Source organism: Mustela nigripes, chromosome 11 (genome assembly GCF_022355385.1).
Source record: "Mustela nigripes isolate SB6536 chromosome 11, MUSNIG.SB6536, whole genome shotgun sequence".
Classification (NCBI taxonomy): Eukaryota; Metazoa; Chordata; class Mammalia; order Carnivora; family Mustelidae; genus Mustela; species Mustela nigripes.
Genome location: NC_081567.1, coordinates 31,821,265 through 31,837,650, shown reverse-complemented (window position 1 = coordinate 31,837,650; position 16,386 = coordinate 31,821,265). Strand labels below are relative to the sequence as shown.

At 48.4% G+C, this 16,386-nt stretch overlaps 1 long non-coding RNA gene across 1 annotated transcript; it reads left to right on the top strand.

Annotated features, from left to right (window-relative positions):
* Window positions 1-249: 249 nt before the first annotated feature.
* Window positions 250-5,442, top strand: LOC132027230 (uncharacterized). The gene is made up of 5 exons (XR_009407103.1): window positions 250-1,026; window positions 1,923-3,202; window positions 3,294-3,488; window positions 4,014-4,180; window positions 4,462-5,442. It is a non-coding gene; the product is annotated as an uncharacterized LOC132027230 (long non-coding RNA).
* Window positions 5,443-16,386: the final 10,944 nt, after the last annotated feature.

Below are 16,386 nucleotides of genomic sequence, written 5' to 3'. Positions count from 1 at the left end.
AACCACTGGGTCATGACTCCAGTGATCAGCTGTGCTCCCAGATCTTGGCTGGGGGATAGCCCCCCGTCAATAAGGCAAAGGCTGGGAAAGATGGGCCTGTCCTTCCACCTGCAGAATAAACCAATAATCTGGAATTTTCGAGGCTTGGCATGGGGGTTGCTGAGATGCATCCCACGCCCTATCCAAAATCTTAGGCACTAACTTGGACCTATGGGGACAAGGACAAAGCCTAGGAGCTCGCGACTAAGGTAATGTCCTCTTTGTGTTACCAGGTGAGTAGGGACTGGGTCGTGTTGGGAGGGGGAGGAGGAGACTTGGGATATTTCTGGGATTTGGGAGACTGTGCAGTCTGGTCTGGGGTCAGGCTGACACCTAGGGCACAGGCTTGTGTGGCCAACAAAACCTGGGTCTTCCCTTTTTCCCTTCCTTACCTGCGTAATTCAGCTCTGTGGGCCCAACTTGGTTCAGATCCTCCCGAAGGCCTCTCTGACACCTGTCCTCTCCAGCTGCCTTAGGGTCCTTCTCTGGTTTTCCCCCATCCCCGTCCCTAAGCATAGCAGGTTCTGCCTGACCAAAGAGCCACAGCCTCTGCTATCTGGTCCACTTTTGTGCACCCAGTACCTAGCAAGGGAACCTGACACAGAGGCCTCTCTATTCCCAGCAGTTGGCTGATGGCCCACTAGGGCCTAAGCCCCCCAGCCAAGCACAAATCATTTCCAGCCCCGGAAAGGGTTGCAAGGGGTGTCGGTGCATCACAAAATGGGGGCATCTAGTCTGCTGGTCATGGTTGAGGTTTCGTGTCCCTCTCGTGTCCCCATAGAGGGACCAGTTGTCCCGGTTCACCCAGAACTAAGGGGTTTCTTGGGACAGGGAATGTCAACATTGAAACAGGCAAAGTGCTGGACAAATCAGGAGGAGATGGATATTCTAGTTCGTGCACCTGCCTGGAAGATTGACTCTAGCACACAGTTTACATCCTGGAACAAGGTGCCAACGTAGTGTCAGAGTTAAAAGCCCGTTTGACAGGTGAGAACCAGGCCCCCAAAGGAGACGGGGACCAGGGGCAGGGTGGGAATTGGAATCCTAGAAACTGGGAGCTGGACCCAGGGACTAAACAAAGGCAGTGACCATTTAAGGGGTTCTTTCCCCTGTGGGGGTCCTGAGTTTATCTCCATTGAGCTCCTGGAATCTTTAGAAGAATCTGAGGGTCTGGGTGGCCCCCAAGCCGGGGAATGAACTGCTAGCTCAAAGGATGTAGCTCAAGGATTTCCTTTGGATCCCCACTCAGCCTTGAGAAGCAGAAGCCATGAATACCATACCTGTTTTATCATAGAGGAAACAGACCCAGAGAGAGTCCTCGATCTGCTCGGAATCACACAGTGAATTGGCAGCACTGTGTGGATGAACTCACGATTTTCCACTCTTTTTTTTTTTTTTTTTTAAAGATTTTATTTATTTATTTGAGAGAGAGAGACAGTGAGAGAGAGCATGAGCGAGGAGAAGGTCAGAGGGAGAAGCAGACTCCCCAGGGAGCTGAGAGCCCGATGTGGGACTCGATCCTGGGACTCCGGGATCATGACCTGAGCTGAAGGCAGTCGTCCAACCAACTGAGCCACCCAGGCGTCCCCGATTTTCCACTCTTAATCCATTGCTTTGAGTTCTGTGTTAACACAAAGGCTCTAGAGTTCAAATCATGGCTCTCTGCTGGTAACCAGTTTTGTGACCTTGGCTAAGTCATTGGACTTTCCCAAGCCTTGATTTTCTCACCTGTAAAATGGGTGTAACTTGTACACTACTTCTTAGGGTTGAAGCCCCAGTGAAATGGTCCACGTAAAGAGAGATCTTAATCATACAGGAGAAAGCTCCCAAGGACACAGTAGCTGCCACCTCTAAACGCTGCACAAATACATTTTCCTTTGCAGGGCCAGGTACGGGGGCTGGAACCCAAGGGATCCATCATCTCACACCCTCATGGCCAGAACCAACCGCCAGGTTCTAGGTTCTCAGAAGCTGCCCAACTTCCTGGGAACCACGCATCCCTCCTCCCTCCCGGGAGCCCAAATTCCAAGAAATGCAGCTAAAATTGGCCCTCGAACAGCTTTTGCAGAGCACGTCGCGGCTTTTTTTGGGTCTAGAGAGCCGGTTTCCATGATGAAAGTGGCACAGAAGGAGAGACCCAGCTAAAAACAGCCACCGCCCAGACTGGTTGTTCGCAGGATGCCGCCTCCCCAGCCTCTTGCGGGGTTTGGACGCCTCACTTCCGCAGCCGCCGCCGCCGCCCGTCGCCACTAGGTGGCAGCATCGCAGCGCGCGGCGGGGACGGCGCCCCGGGCCGGCGGCCGAGAGCCGCTCCTGAAAACACTGCCCATAAAATACGCACCAGCCACAAAATTCTCCACTAAATTATTTCCCTTTCATTTGGGGTCCCTTGCAGGAGCTCCGCGGAAGGGTCTCTTCGACGGGCCGACCTAGTGCCGCCCCAGCACCGCTCGAGTCTGCTCCCCGCGCCCCGGGGTGTCCCTGATGCGGGCCGATCCCCCCACCAGCCCCCCGGACTTAGCAGGGTCATCTTGCCTCGGGTCCCACGTCGCAGCAGAAGTTTGGAATTTTCCAGAAGAAGTGGCCTAGCCCTGGGGGAGGGGAACGCCCCCATTTGGGGCCTGTGGTCCTGCCCTGCAGAGCCCCTGGCTTCCCTGTGTGGGCCTCAGGGATGGAGTTTTGGCTCAGGAGTGTGGCTGCCTTGCTCTTAGGTCCCCAAATCGTGGGGAAACAGGGCCCTGGGGGCACCCACCTCTGAGGCCACGGTGAGGAGTAAATGAGTCCCCATGTGAACGGGACGGTGCCCGCTGCCTCTCAAGGGCTCCCAGTCCGAACTACTTGTCATGGTTCCTCAGTGTCCCCAGGGGCTGGTATGATGGTGCCCCACAAGGAGTAACTCAGTGGGTCTGCCCTTGTTTCAGAGGCAAGAGGGGGAGGTGGAGATCATCTCCAAGGTCTTGCTTCTCAAAGCCTAGTTCGAGGCTGGCAGCAGGCGACATAGGTACCCTCCTTCGAAACGGGGTCTTGGCCCCATCAAGCCCACGGAGCCAGACCCTCCCTTCACAGCACCCACAGGGGCTTCGTGACACCCTGAGGTTGGAGGGACACGGCTCCAAGGCACCTTCCGGCCTCGGTGGGCTGGGATTCCGCACCCACGTCCCAGGTGAGTTCTGTCTCCCAGATTCACAGCCATCAGAACAGCGACCCTCAGGCAAGCCCTGCGTTTGAACACTTTCTCCTGCTTTTCTGGAAAGCTTTCTGCAGCTGCCTGGGTGCTCTGGTGTGACGAGAGGTGACAGGCTGCGGTGGGCCTGGCTGTGCTCCATGCACTCCCGCAAGCGCCCAGATCTGGCTCACCACGTGCCTGCAGATCCTGCTGGCTCCCTCCGGCCTGGCCACAGCAGTCTCCATCCTCCCAGTGACTCTGGGACCAGGAACTGACACTGTCTGTGAGTCCCCCGCTCCCCACCCCGCTCCTGACCCTCAGCCCTGCAGATCCCTTGGCCAGAGCGTTTCCTCACTCGAGCTCCCTGTCCTCCACAGCTCTCTGGGGAACCATCCCCACGTCTGCCTGGCCCCCTGCCTGTCTCCCCTCCCCAGCTCCCCAGATCCCCTGACTCGCTTCTTCCCACTTCGTTCCCCGCAAGCTGGCCTCCGAGCCGAGCCGTTCACTGCACGCTCCGAAGTCCCGCACCCGCTTGCCACTCCTGTTTCAAGGTCTGCTCCCCCTTGGCCTGCTAGCGACCTCCGATTTACCCTGTGTGCCCCACCTCCACCTGCCTGCCCCTCTTGCTCTAGACCAGTGGCCGGCTTGCCACATGGCCCACGGCAGGCCTGTTTACAGATCAACAACCACATGGCGGGAGAGAGCTGAGCGACCACACGGTCTGCAAAGCCTCAAATATTTACTCTCTGGCCTTCTGCACGCTCCAGCCTCTGACCTCCCCTGAGTCCTCTCCCATTTCCGCCCGCAGTGACCCTGTCCACCCTGGAAGGTCCGGCTCCAAAGCAGCGGCACTGGGCATTGCTCGTCAGCACTGATAGAACCTGCCGTGTGCCGGGATGGTGTCCTCGTTCCCGGGCCGCTCACGAGTGACTAACCCAGCCTCCTGGGATCCGAAGCACCTCGAGAGCTTTTAAGGTGACAGCTCGAGGCCCCTTGTTTTATTATTGTAGCGTTTGGATGGGCTGAGGTCAGCTGCCTGCCCCGATTCCCTAGCACTCCGCCCAGCAGTTGTCTGTCCCACACGGACGGTCACGGTCACGGTCACATCGTGAGGGTCACACACTGTGGGTCCTTACAGTCCACTTGGATGAACAAAGGAATCTCTCTCCTCCCTGGGCCTGTTTCTGAGTTCTCCCCCATGCTTCTGGCATCTGCCGGCCAGATGATACTTGACAGCACGCCTCAAACTTTCACAGGCGCCACAAGAATCACCCGAGAGCTTGTCGGGATGCAGATGCGGATTCTCCGGGTCTGGGATGGAGCCCAACCAAGACTCTGCATTTCTAACGTGCTCCAGAGGCTGCCGAGCCGCAGGCCAACACTCGGAGCCACAGAGATTGGTTCTCACCTGAGGATCCCATGGGGGCTTTTGCATGCCCGTGTCTGGGTCCCACCCCAGACCATCTGAATCAGGCCATGTCTCCGGGTGATTTCGGTGGGTAGCCACAGCCACCAGCCCAGGAGCGAGTAGAAAGGCAGGTGCTTAGGCTCTTCTCCAGAGCCACAGAAGCAGAAACACTAGGAGTAAGGCACAAGAACCACAAGAACCACCAAAGCCATGAGAGCCATGAAAACCACAAGAAACCACAAGATCCACGAGAACCACGGTCCTAGGTGTGCCTGACCTTGGCTCCACCCATCAGCTCCTACCTGGTCTGCCTCTGGCCACGCCCATTCAGCTCATTCTTTATTTGGCCTGGATAGTATGGATCCGGAAATGACGATATGTCTAGAGGCCTCTTCTGCTTAAAACATTCCTAGGCTCGCTGTCGCCCTCAAACCTGCGGAAGAAGAAAGGCTCTCTGAGGTCTGAACCTTCCCAGCTCTCCTCCTACAGCATCCTGGGCCCTGTTCCTCCCTCCATGCACCCCCTGCCCAGCCCAGCCCAGCCCAGCCCAGCGAGACGTAACCATGCATAGTCCCCAAAGTCCGAACACTTTTTCTCTTTCATATTGGTGTTAAAAGTGCCTGGTCTCAGGGGCACCTGGGTGGCCCATTTGGTTAAACAGCTGCCTTCAGCTCAGGTCATGATCTCGGGGTTCTGGGATTGAACCCCACATCAGGCTCCCTTCTCAGCAGAGAGCTTAGCTTCTCTCTCTCTGCTGCTCCTCCTTCTTGTGCTGTCTCTCTCCCTCTCTGTCAAATGAATAAATAAAATCTTAAAAAAAAAAAAAAAGTGCCTGCTCTTGAAGGACAAAAGTCAACAAAGGGATTTCTTATGGGACGGGGGCTCGGATCTGCTGACCAAGGCAGAGACTGAAATCAGGCCTTTTTGGCGATCTGAAAAGAGCTGGTTGCCTGACCTTGCCTGTGCTAACTAGAAAGCCCACTTGGGCAGAACACCTATTGCCTTGCTTCCGGCAAGTGTTTTTTGGGGGGACATCTCTGGTTCCTTTACTTCTTGTTCACATTAGCCTTCAAGCTGGTAGCAGACGTTTTGGGGGACACATGTAGGGAAAGGCCATCCACCCAATTCTGCAACCTCCAGCTTTGTTTCTCTACCACCCGTTAGCTCCAGATGTTCGAAACCTGGTCTGTCCATTGGAATCCCCAGGGAGCTTATAAAAAAATGTTGACATCTGGCACCCATGCCCAGAGAGTCTGTTTTAATTGGTTTTGGGGATAGCCCAGGCATTTTTTTTTTTTTTTAAAGAACCTCACCCCCTACTTCTGATGATCCCAATGAACTGCCCCAGTTGAGATCTGAATTTGGCTAGAGACCTGTTCTTTGAGTCCAGAAAGCCCATTTGATATGCGATAGAACAAGCCAATTTGATACGCTGTGCCTGAGAAATGAGGGGCCTGGATCCCACTACCTGAACCCCAGTGCAGTTGCCAATTCAACACAAAGCTGGGGCTCCCGATCTTGGAGGCATTTGTGCAAGCCCACCCCCAGGGGCGGTGGCTGGATCTAGCAGTAACTGCATCCCACATATATTTACTCTTGATCTTTAAGGACACTTGGCCAGGTAGAGACTATCTTGGTATCTCAGGCTGGTGAACCAGGGTTTGGAGAGCTTTCTGAAAGCTCCCTTTCATCAGCAACTCCAACCTGTGCTAAGTGCTCTACGTTCAATTCCTTATTAAATTACCCCAGGAAATAGACATATTCTCACTGAATAGGAGTTCAGAGAAGCAAAGTTACATGACTAAGGTCACACGACTAGGTCACACAGCTCTTAGAGACCAATGAACCTAGACTTTGGATCCCTTTTAAAAATAACCCCCAACTCTACTTCTCTAGACCGCTCTAACCTTCATCTCCAATATGGAGCAAACATTAGGGAAAAAAAAAAAAAAAAACCAACACTTAATGTGAACCCAAGAGATCTGCAACTTAGAGTCAGGCTATCTGCATACAAATTTCCCCTTTGCAGTTTCAGCTATCAGGAGAGAGTCTAATCCTCGCCGAACCACGCCTTCGAGGTTGTGTTGGTAAAAATTACTTTATGTAATGAACTCTTAGATCAATTCTTATTGAAATGAGCTGGAATTAGATTTTTGCTCTTCCCATATGTAATGCTTTCAATTCGGTGATGAATTACCTGAGTCGGCAGCAAGCTGACATTTCAATGCGGAGCACACCGTGTGAAACCTGCTTGTTTGCTGGCCCTTTGCGCAGCGAAAGCAGACCTACTGGAGTGCATTTTTTAATTTAGCAGGGTTGTTTGATAGAGGTGTTCCCCCCCCCCCCCCTTTCTTTATTCAGGGGATATTTGCCATTTTACCATTTGGATTCATTTCTTTTCAGAATCTCTCCTGGGTCACTGTGTGGATATGACCGATCATATAGGTACACGGATACCTCATCCGTGTGTGTGACTTACCGCATCCCTGCAATCGCCTCCCTGCACGCTTTCTTCATCTTTGAAACCGAAGGACCGCATCAGGTCACCGTTTGCCCAAATCCTCCAGATCCTGAGGTGCTGAGAACAAAATGCAAGAAATGTTGGATTTAGCAAAGTCAGGACCTCTGCCTTCTGAAGGCGACCTGCCCCTTCTTTCTTCTCCGTGTTCCCGTCCCCAGCCTGTAAAGGGAGGACTCATCCCAACACGCCGGGCCTCTCCCCCCGAGTGTGGGAAGCAGCTCTGACTCCAGCTCCTGGTTCCTTAGGTGCCCGGAGAGCTGAGGAGAGACTGCCCATCCACGGATCCTCTTCTCTGGCCGTGGATGCCGCAGCCAGAGGCTGAGCTGGGTGTCCACAGGCAGGACCCTCCGCGGGGAAAGTGGAGAAGCACCTGCAGCACTTGGTGCCAAGTTGTTTGCTTGGGCACCCGCTGTCTTCCAACCGTCTCTTCCCGGTGAAGTGACCCTCTCTATCCCGAGTCATTTCTTTTTTTGACTTCGAGACTGTTTATCAGGCACGAATATGGCTACTCTATCTTTATTCTGTGAGTGTTTGCCTGATGTGACTTTCTCCATCCCTTTACCTTTCATCTTCTCACGTTCTAATGGATTAGCTTTTTGGCAGGGGGGGTTTTGTTTGGTTTTGTTATTTGTAAATAGCATGTAGCTGGGTTTCTCCTTCTGCAGTCTGACCATCTCTTTAATTGGGATGGTTATCCCATTTACATTCCTTGTGAACTCTTTCTTTCCTTCATCTATCATCTATTCATCCTATCTATCTACTCTGTCCGTCTATCATCTATCTATCTATTCTGTCTACCTACCTGCCTTATCATTTATCCATCCATCCATCCACCCATCTACCTACCTACCTACCTACCTATATATCTGATCTATTCTATCTACATCCATCCAACCATCCATCCATCCAACCAACCATCCATCCAACCATGCATCCATCCAACCAACCATCCATCCATCCACCCATCCATCCATCCAACCATCCATCCATCCATCCATCCAACCAATCTACCTATCTATCAATTGGTTAATCTATATATAATTGTTTTTCCTGGTCTGTAAAAATTTGAATAATTTTTTATTACTTCTCTCTCTCATAGCCCCTATGTTTACTCTTTACACGATTACCTTGGGAATTGTACTCTGCACCTGCAACTCGATGCTCTTGCACGACGATCTTAACCATTACCACCTCCCTGAGCTGCCCGAATGTGCAGACACCATGGACTATTTTAACCCGGGTCACCTTCTTGCTAATTCACATGCTCTTCGGGTGTGGGTGTTAGTTCTGTTCCCATGGAGGCTGCGTATGAGGCGGATACGCACAGTGCCCAGCGACCGTCCAGATTCACCGGCGCCTGCTTTTCTGCCCCACCTCGCAGGCCTTCCTGCATCTCGGACCTTCCTATGCGGGGGTCACTCTCATTCCTCCTGAACTGTTTCCTTTAGAAGGTCTTTCATTTGGGCTACTGGCAGCTAAAGGTTTCAGTTGTTTTTTTTTTTTAAGATCTTATTTATTTATTTGGCAGACAGACATCACAAGTAGGCAGAGAGGCAGGCGGGGCGGGGCGGGGGAAGCAGGCTCCCCACCGAGCAGAGAGCCCGATGTGGGGCTCGATCCCAGGACCCTGAGATTATGACCTAAGCCGAAGGCAGAGGCTTTAACCCACTGAGCCACCCAGGCGCCCCTAAAGCTTTCAGTTTTTGTTCTTCTGAAAATGCCCTTATTTAACCTTAGTTCTCGAGATAGAATTCTGTTAAATGTGCCGCCATACATTGAATGTCTGTGTCCCCCCAAAAGTTCTTATTTCCAAGCCTAATCCCTAATGCGCTGGTGTTAGAGGTGGTCCTTTGGGAGGTGATTAGGTTGCAAGGGTGGAACCCCCATGATGGGCTCCGTGCCCCTCTGCCCCACGGGGCTCCCTACCCACTCTGCCACATGAGGACACAAGGAGAAGGTGGCCGTCCATGAACAAGAGAGCGGTATTTATATTTCTAGGATATTCTTCTATTTACACTAGAGATTAGCCGAAAAACTCCCTGCTAGCTCTTGAGAGACAATGATTTGGACTTAAACACTGACTACAACAATGCACCAGGGAGGAAAATACAATACGGCTGAGGCCCTGGACCCTGCAGCTAGACGTGCCGAAGTTGCGGGTGGAGGGGTAAGGGGGGGAGGCTGTGGAGCCAGGGGCACCCTTTGCTCCTTTCACGGAACATTCTCAAGTGGGTGATGCCGAAGTGGGCTGGGGAATCCTGTTTCTAAGCAGCCTCAGAGCTCCATGCGGCATCCGGGGACACAGAGAGTTTAGTTTTTTTTTTTTTTTTTTCTTTCTGAGCTTACCGCGTACCTGGCCATGGTTCTACGTGCGGTGCGGGAAGGATGAACAGCACAAAGTTCTTCCTCTCTTGGCACGGATGTTCTCGCAGAGGAGATGGACACTGTCAAGGAAGGAAATAAGCCACGGGGTGATTTTAGATGGCGGTCGTGTGGGGCGGGAGGGAAGGGCGTTTGTCCTGGCGCTGGGGGCTGGAGGCTGAAGGCGGGGAGGGAGAAGAAGACCACAGTGAAGGCAGGGGAAGAGGAAAAAAGTGGGGACCCCGAGATGGGAAGGCCTCCGGTGGTCCCCCCTCCTCTGTGATCTCTCTTCCTGTGGTTTCAGTGGCCTGCAGTCGACCGCGGTCTGGAAGCAGACGATTCTGGTCACGATCCCCATAAGGTCCGTGGGAGCCTGATGCTGCGTCAGAGGCCTACGTCACCCCCCTCGCTTCCTCCTGTCCTCTGGGCATTGTGGCATGTCATGTGCTCACAAGAAGCAGGGTGAGTAGGGGACAGGCAGATATTTTGAGAGCAAGAGAGAGAGAGAGAGCACATTCACGACAGGGCACTACAGTGTTAATAATGGTCCCATGTTATTGTTATTGCTGGTCATCTCTTACTGGGCTTATTTATAAATTAAACTTTATTATACAAAGGTATGTCTAGGAAAAAACCTGGTATGTACAGGGTTTGGTGCTGGGCGTGGTTTCAGGCACCCACTGGGGGTCTCAGAACGAACCCCTGTGGATGGGGGAAGGGTTTCCTCCGTATTTGCAACCAAGGGACAGACGGAAGACCCATGTCAGAGGCTGCTGGGAAGATGGCGGAGTAGGAGGACCCTGCGCTCACCTCTTACTGCGGGGCCACCTCGAGAGCACCCGCACTGGCATAAATAACCCAGAAAGCAACCTGATAACTGGCAGAACAGACTGCGAAGCAGATCCGCCCCCTCTAGTCGCTCTCGGCTAGATCCCATCAAAGCAGGGCCCCAAGACTGGCCGTGTGCCAGCAGCCCGGACAAGGGTCAGCATCGCTCCCAAGTGAGTCGTGCTCCGGGGAGAGGGGACGAGAACCACACGCACCAGTCTGACTGTGACCCCAGCAGCAGGTTGAGGGTAGGCAGCTGGTCAGACTGCAGGCCCCGCCCACGGACAGAAGCTTCTCGAGGGACGATGCCTGCGGTTTGCTGCTACTTCATCTCTGGTAAACATCTGCTCTGACTCAACTTAAACCCGGGGCAGCTCTGGACTGGCCACTAGCACCACAGGTGCCAGACTCTGCCCGCAACAGGCAAGGAGCCATTGCAGCCTGGACTGAGGGCACACACAGTCTGCCACAGTGGTAGGACACCCGTGTAAAATGCAGGAGACATCCTTGAAGCCCCATTTTCTGGTGGAAAGGGGACACTGAGCTGTAGGACTTCTTCATAAAGCTGCTGCTTTCAAGTACGGGAGACGCCGCTGACCTTTTGGACACAGAAACAGACGCCACAATAGACAAAATGGGGAGACAGAGGAATATATCCCGAATGAAAAGCAGAACAAAATCAGAGCAAGAGACCTGAGCAAGATGGAGATATGCAGTATGTCCGAAACTGAATTCAAAGTAATGCTCATAAAGATACTTGCTAGCATTCAGAAAACAGTTCAGGGCCTCTACAAGACCTGCCACCAAGAGACAGGCAATGTGAAAAGAACCAATGAGTGCATTTTTGGGAGGAGCAAGATAGGGGAGGAGCAGGCTGCCTAAATTTCGTCGGATCCCAGGAACTCAGCTAGAGAGTGATAAAATCATTTCGCGCACCTACAAACTCAACAGGAGATTGGAGAAGAGCAGCAGCTCCATGAACAGAAAAGCCATCACTTCCTAGAAGTCATATTCTATCCCTTCATTGTATTTAACCTTATTTTTTGTATGTATGTGTTTTTCTTTCTTTAAAATTTCGGTATACAGTTCCTTCTAACAGACCAAAATACATCTAAAATCTAGTGTGTGGCTCTGTTCTATTCACCAGCCCAATCATACTTTTTCTTTTTCTTTCCTTTCTTTTCCCCAGTTTTGGGTCTCTTCTGATTTGTTTAGTGTATTTTTTTCTGGGGTCTTTGTTACCCTGTTAGCATTTTGTTCGCTCATTCATCTATTCTTCTCTGGACAAGATGACAAAACAGAAAAACTCACCTCAAAAATAAAAAGAACAAGGGGCACCTGGGTGGCTCAGTGGGTTAAGCCTCTGCCTTCGGCTCAGGTTATGATCCCAGGGTTCTGGGATCGAGCCCCGAATCAGGCTCTCTTCTCAGTAGGAAGCCTGCTCCCCACCCCCACCTGCCTCTCTGCCTACTTGTGATCTCTATCAAATAAATGAATAAAATCTTAAAAAAAAAAAAAAAAGAACAAGAGGCAGGACTGACTGCCAGGGGCACAATCAGTACAGATGTTAGTAAGCTTAAGTTGTTGGACCTGGAGTCAGAAGGACGATTACAAAGATACTAGCTGGGCTTGAAGAAAGCAGAGAAGATACTAGAGAATCCCCTTCTGGAGAAATAAAAGAACTAAAATATAACCAAGTTGAAATCTGAAAGGCTATTCATGAGGTGCAATAAAAAATGGAGGCTCTTACTGCTAGGATAAATGAGGCAGAAGAGAGAGTTAGTGACATAGAAGACCAAATGACAGAGAATAAAGAAGCTGAGCAAAAGAGACACAAACAACTACTGGACCACGAGGGGAGAATTCGAGAGATAAGTGATACCACAAGATGAAACAGTGTTATAATACTTGGGATCCCAGAAGAAGAGGAGAGGGGCAGAAGGTATACTGGGGGAGAACTTTTCCAATCTGGGGAAGGAAACAAGCATCAAAATCCAGGAGGCACAGAGAACCCCCCCTCAGAATCAATAAAAATAGGTCCACACCCTGTCATCTAATAGTAAAACTTACAAGTCTCAAAGACAAAAAATATTGAAAGCAGCTCGGGACAAGAGGACTGTATCATTTAACAGTAGAAACATTAGATTGACAGGAGACCTATCCACAGAGACCTGGCAGGCCAGAAAGAACTGGCATGATATATTCAGAGCACTAATGAGAAAAATGTGCAGCCAAGAATATATACAGCTAGGCTGTCACTGGAAATAGGAGAGATAAAAAGCTTCCAGGACAAACAAAAACTAAAAGAATTTGCAAATACCAAACCAGCCCTATAAGAAATATTGAAAGGGGTTCTCTAAGCAAAGAGAGAGTCTAAAAGTAACAGACCAGAAACGAAGAGAGATAATATACAGTAATAGTCACCTTACAGGCAATACAATGTCACTAAATTCCTATTTCTCAATAGTTACCCTGGATGTAAATGGGTTAAGTGCCCCAATCAAAAGACACAGGGTATCAAAATGGATAAAAAACCAAAACACATTGATATGCTATCTGTAACAGACTCATTTTAGACCCAAAGACACCTCCAGATTTAAGATAAGGGGGTCGAAAACAATCTACCATGCTAATGGACATCAAAAGAAAGCTGGCAATCCGTATATCAGAGAAATTAGGTTTTAAGCCAAAGACTATAATAAGAGATGAGGAAGGACACTGTATCATACTTAAAGGATCTATCCAACAGGAAGATCTAACAATTTTAAATATCTCTGCCCCTAACATGGAAGCAGCCAATCATATAAGCCAATTAATAACAAAATGAAAGAAACATTGAAAATAATACAATAATAGTAGGGGACTTTAACACTCCTCTCACTGAAATGGACAGATCATCTAAGCAAAAGATCAACAAGGAAATAAATATTTTAAATGACACACTGGACCAGATGGACTTCACAGATATCTTCAGAACATTCTATCCCAAAGTAACAGAATACACATTCTTTCTAGAGTGCATGGAACATGTGCATGGAACATTCTCCAGAAGAGATCACATCCTGGGTCACAAATCAGGTCTCAACTGGTACTAAAAGATTAGGATCACTCCTTGCATATTTTCAGACCACAATGCTCTGAAGCTAGAACTCAAGCACAAGAGGAAAGTTGGAAAGAATCCAGATACATGGAGACTAAAGAGCATCCTACTAAAAAATTAATGGGTCAACCAGGAAATTAAGGGAGAATTTTAAAAATTCATGGAAACAAATTAAAAATGAAAACAGAACTGTTTAAAATCTTTGGGACGCAGCAAAGGCGGTCCTAAAACTAAAGTATAGAGTAATATATACAAGCCTTTCTCAAGAAACAAGAAAGGTCTCAAATATACAACCTAACTCTACACCTAAAGGAGCTGTAGAAAGAACAGCAAATAAAGCCTAAACCCGGCAGAAGAAGAGAAATAATAAAGATCAGAGCAAAAATCAATGAAATAGAAGCCAAAAGAACAGTAGAACAGATCAACGAAACTACGAGCTGGTTCTTTGAAAGAATTAAAAAGATCGATACCCACCCCCACCCCTGGCCAGACTTATCAAAAAGAAAAGAGAAAGGACCCAAATTAATAAAATCATGAATGAAAGTGGAGAGATTACAATCAACACCAAAGAAATACAAACGATTATAAGAACATATTATGAGCAACTATATGCCAGCAAATTTGACAATCTGGAAGAAATAGATGCATTCCTAGAGACATAAAAACTACCAAAACTGAATCAGGAAGAAATAGAAAACCTGAAAAGACCCATAGCCAGTAAGGAGATTGAAACAGTCATCAAAAATGTCCCAACAAACAAGAGCCCAGGGCCAGATGGCTTCCCAGGGGAATTCTACCAAATATTTAGGGAAGAATTAATACCTATTCTTCTGAAACTGTTCTAAAAATAGAAATGGAAGGAAAACTTCCAAACTCATTTTATGAGGCCAGCATTACCTTGATCCCAAAATAAGACAAAGACCCCATCAAAAAGGAGATTTACAGATTAATATCCCTGATGAACATGGATGCAAAAATTCTTACCAAAATACTAGCCAATAGGATCCAATAGTACATTTCAAAAGGATTATTCACCACGACCAAGTGGGATTTATTCCAGGGCTGCCAGGTTGGTTCAACATCCGCAAATCAATCAATGTGATACAATACATTAATAAAAGAAAGAACAAGAACCATATGATACTCTCAATAGATGCAGAAAAAGCATTTGACAAAGTACAGCATCCTTTCTTGATCAAAACTCTTCACAGTGTAGGGATAGAGGGCACACACTTCAATATCATAAAAGCCATCTATGAAAAACCCACAGCGACTATCACTCTCAATGGGGAAAAATGGAGAGCTTTTCCCCTAAGGTCAGGAACACAGCAGGGCTGTCCACTATGATTGCTGCTATTCAATATATCACTAGAAGTCCTAGCCTTGGCAATCAGACAACAAAAATAAAGGGCATCTGAATCGGCAAAGAAGAAGTCAAACACTCACTCTTTGCAGATGATATGACACTTTATGTGGAAAACACAAAAGACTCCACTCCAAAACTGCTAGAACTCATCCAGGAATTCAGTTAAGTGTCAGGATATAAAATCAATGCACAGAAATCAGTTGCATTTCTACACAACAACAACAAAACAGAAGAAAGAGAAATTAAGGAGTCGATCCCATTTACAATTGCAACCAAAACAGTAAGTCACCTAGGAATAAATCTAACCAACGAGCAAAGAATATGTACTCAGAAAACTAGAGAATACTCATGAAAGAAATTGAGCAAGACACAAAGAAATGAAAAAACCTCCATGCTCATGGATTGGAAGAACAAATATTGTGAAAATGTCTACACTACTACCTAAAGCAATCTACACATGCAATGCAATCTCTATCAAAATATAATCAACTTTTTTCAAAGAAATGGAACAAATAATCCTAAAATTTGTATGGAACCAGAGAAGACCCCACATAGCCAGAGGAATGCTGAAAAAGAAAACCAATGCTGGTGGCATCAGAATTCTGGACTTCAAGCTCTATTACAAAGCTGTCATTATCAAGATGGTATGGTACTGGAACAAAAACAGACACATAGATCCATGGAACAGAACAAAGAGCCCAGAAATGGACCCTCAACTCTATGGTCAACTAATCTTCGACAAAGCAGGAAAGAATGCCCAATGGAAAAAAGACAGTCTCTTCAACAAATGGTGTTGGGAAAATTGGACAACCACATGCAGAAGAATGAAACTGGACCATACACACACAAAAATAGACTCCAAATGGATGAAAGACCTCAATGTGAGACAGGAATCCATCAAAATCCTTGAGAAGAACACAGGCAGCAACCTCTTCAACCTCAGCTGCCCCAACTTTTTCCTAGAAACATAGCCAAAGGCAAGGGAAGCAAGGGCAAAAATGAACTCTTGGGATTTCATTAAGATCAAAAGCTTTTGCACAGCATAGGAAGCAGTCAACAAAACCAAAAGACAACTGACGAAATGGAAGAAGGTATTTGCAAATGACATATCAGATAAAGGGCTAGCATCCAAAATCTATAAAGAACTTATCAAACTCAATTTCCAAAGAACAAATAATCTGATCAAGAAATGGGCAGAAGACATGAAGAGACATTTCTGCCAAGAAGACATCCAGATGGCCAACAGACACATGAAAAAGTGCTCAACATTATCTGCCATCATGGAAATCCAAATAAAAAAACCTCAATGAGATACCACCTCACACCAGTCAGAAGGGCTAAAATTAGTAAGTAAGGGAATGACAGACATTGGCGAGGTTGTGGAGAAAGGGGAACCCTCTTACACTGTTGGTGGGAATGCAAGCTGGTGCAGCTACTCGAGAAAACAGCATGGAGGTTCCTCAAGAAGTTGCAAATAGAGCTATCCTATGACCCAGCAATCACTACTGGGTATTTACCCCAAAAATACAAGTGTAGTGATCTGAAGGGGCACCTGCACCCCAATGTTTATATCAGTAATGTCCATAATAGCCAAACT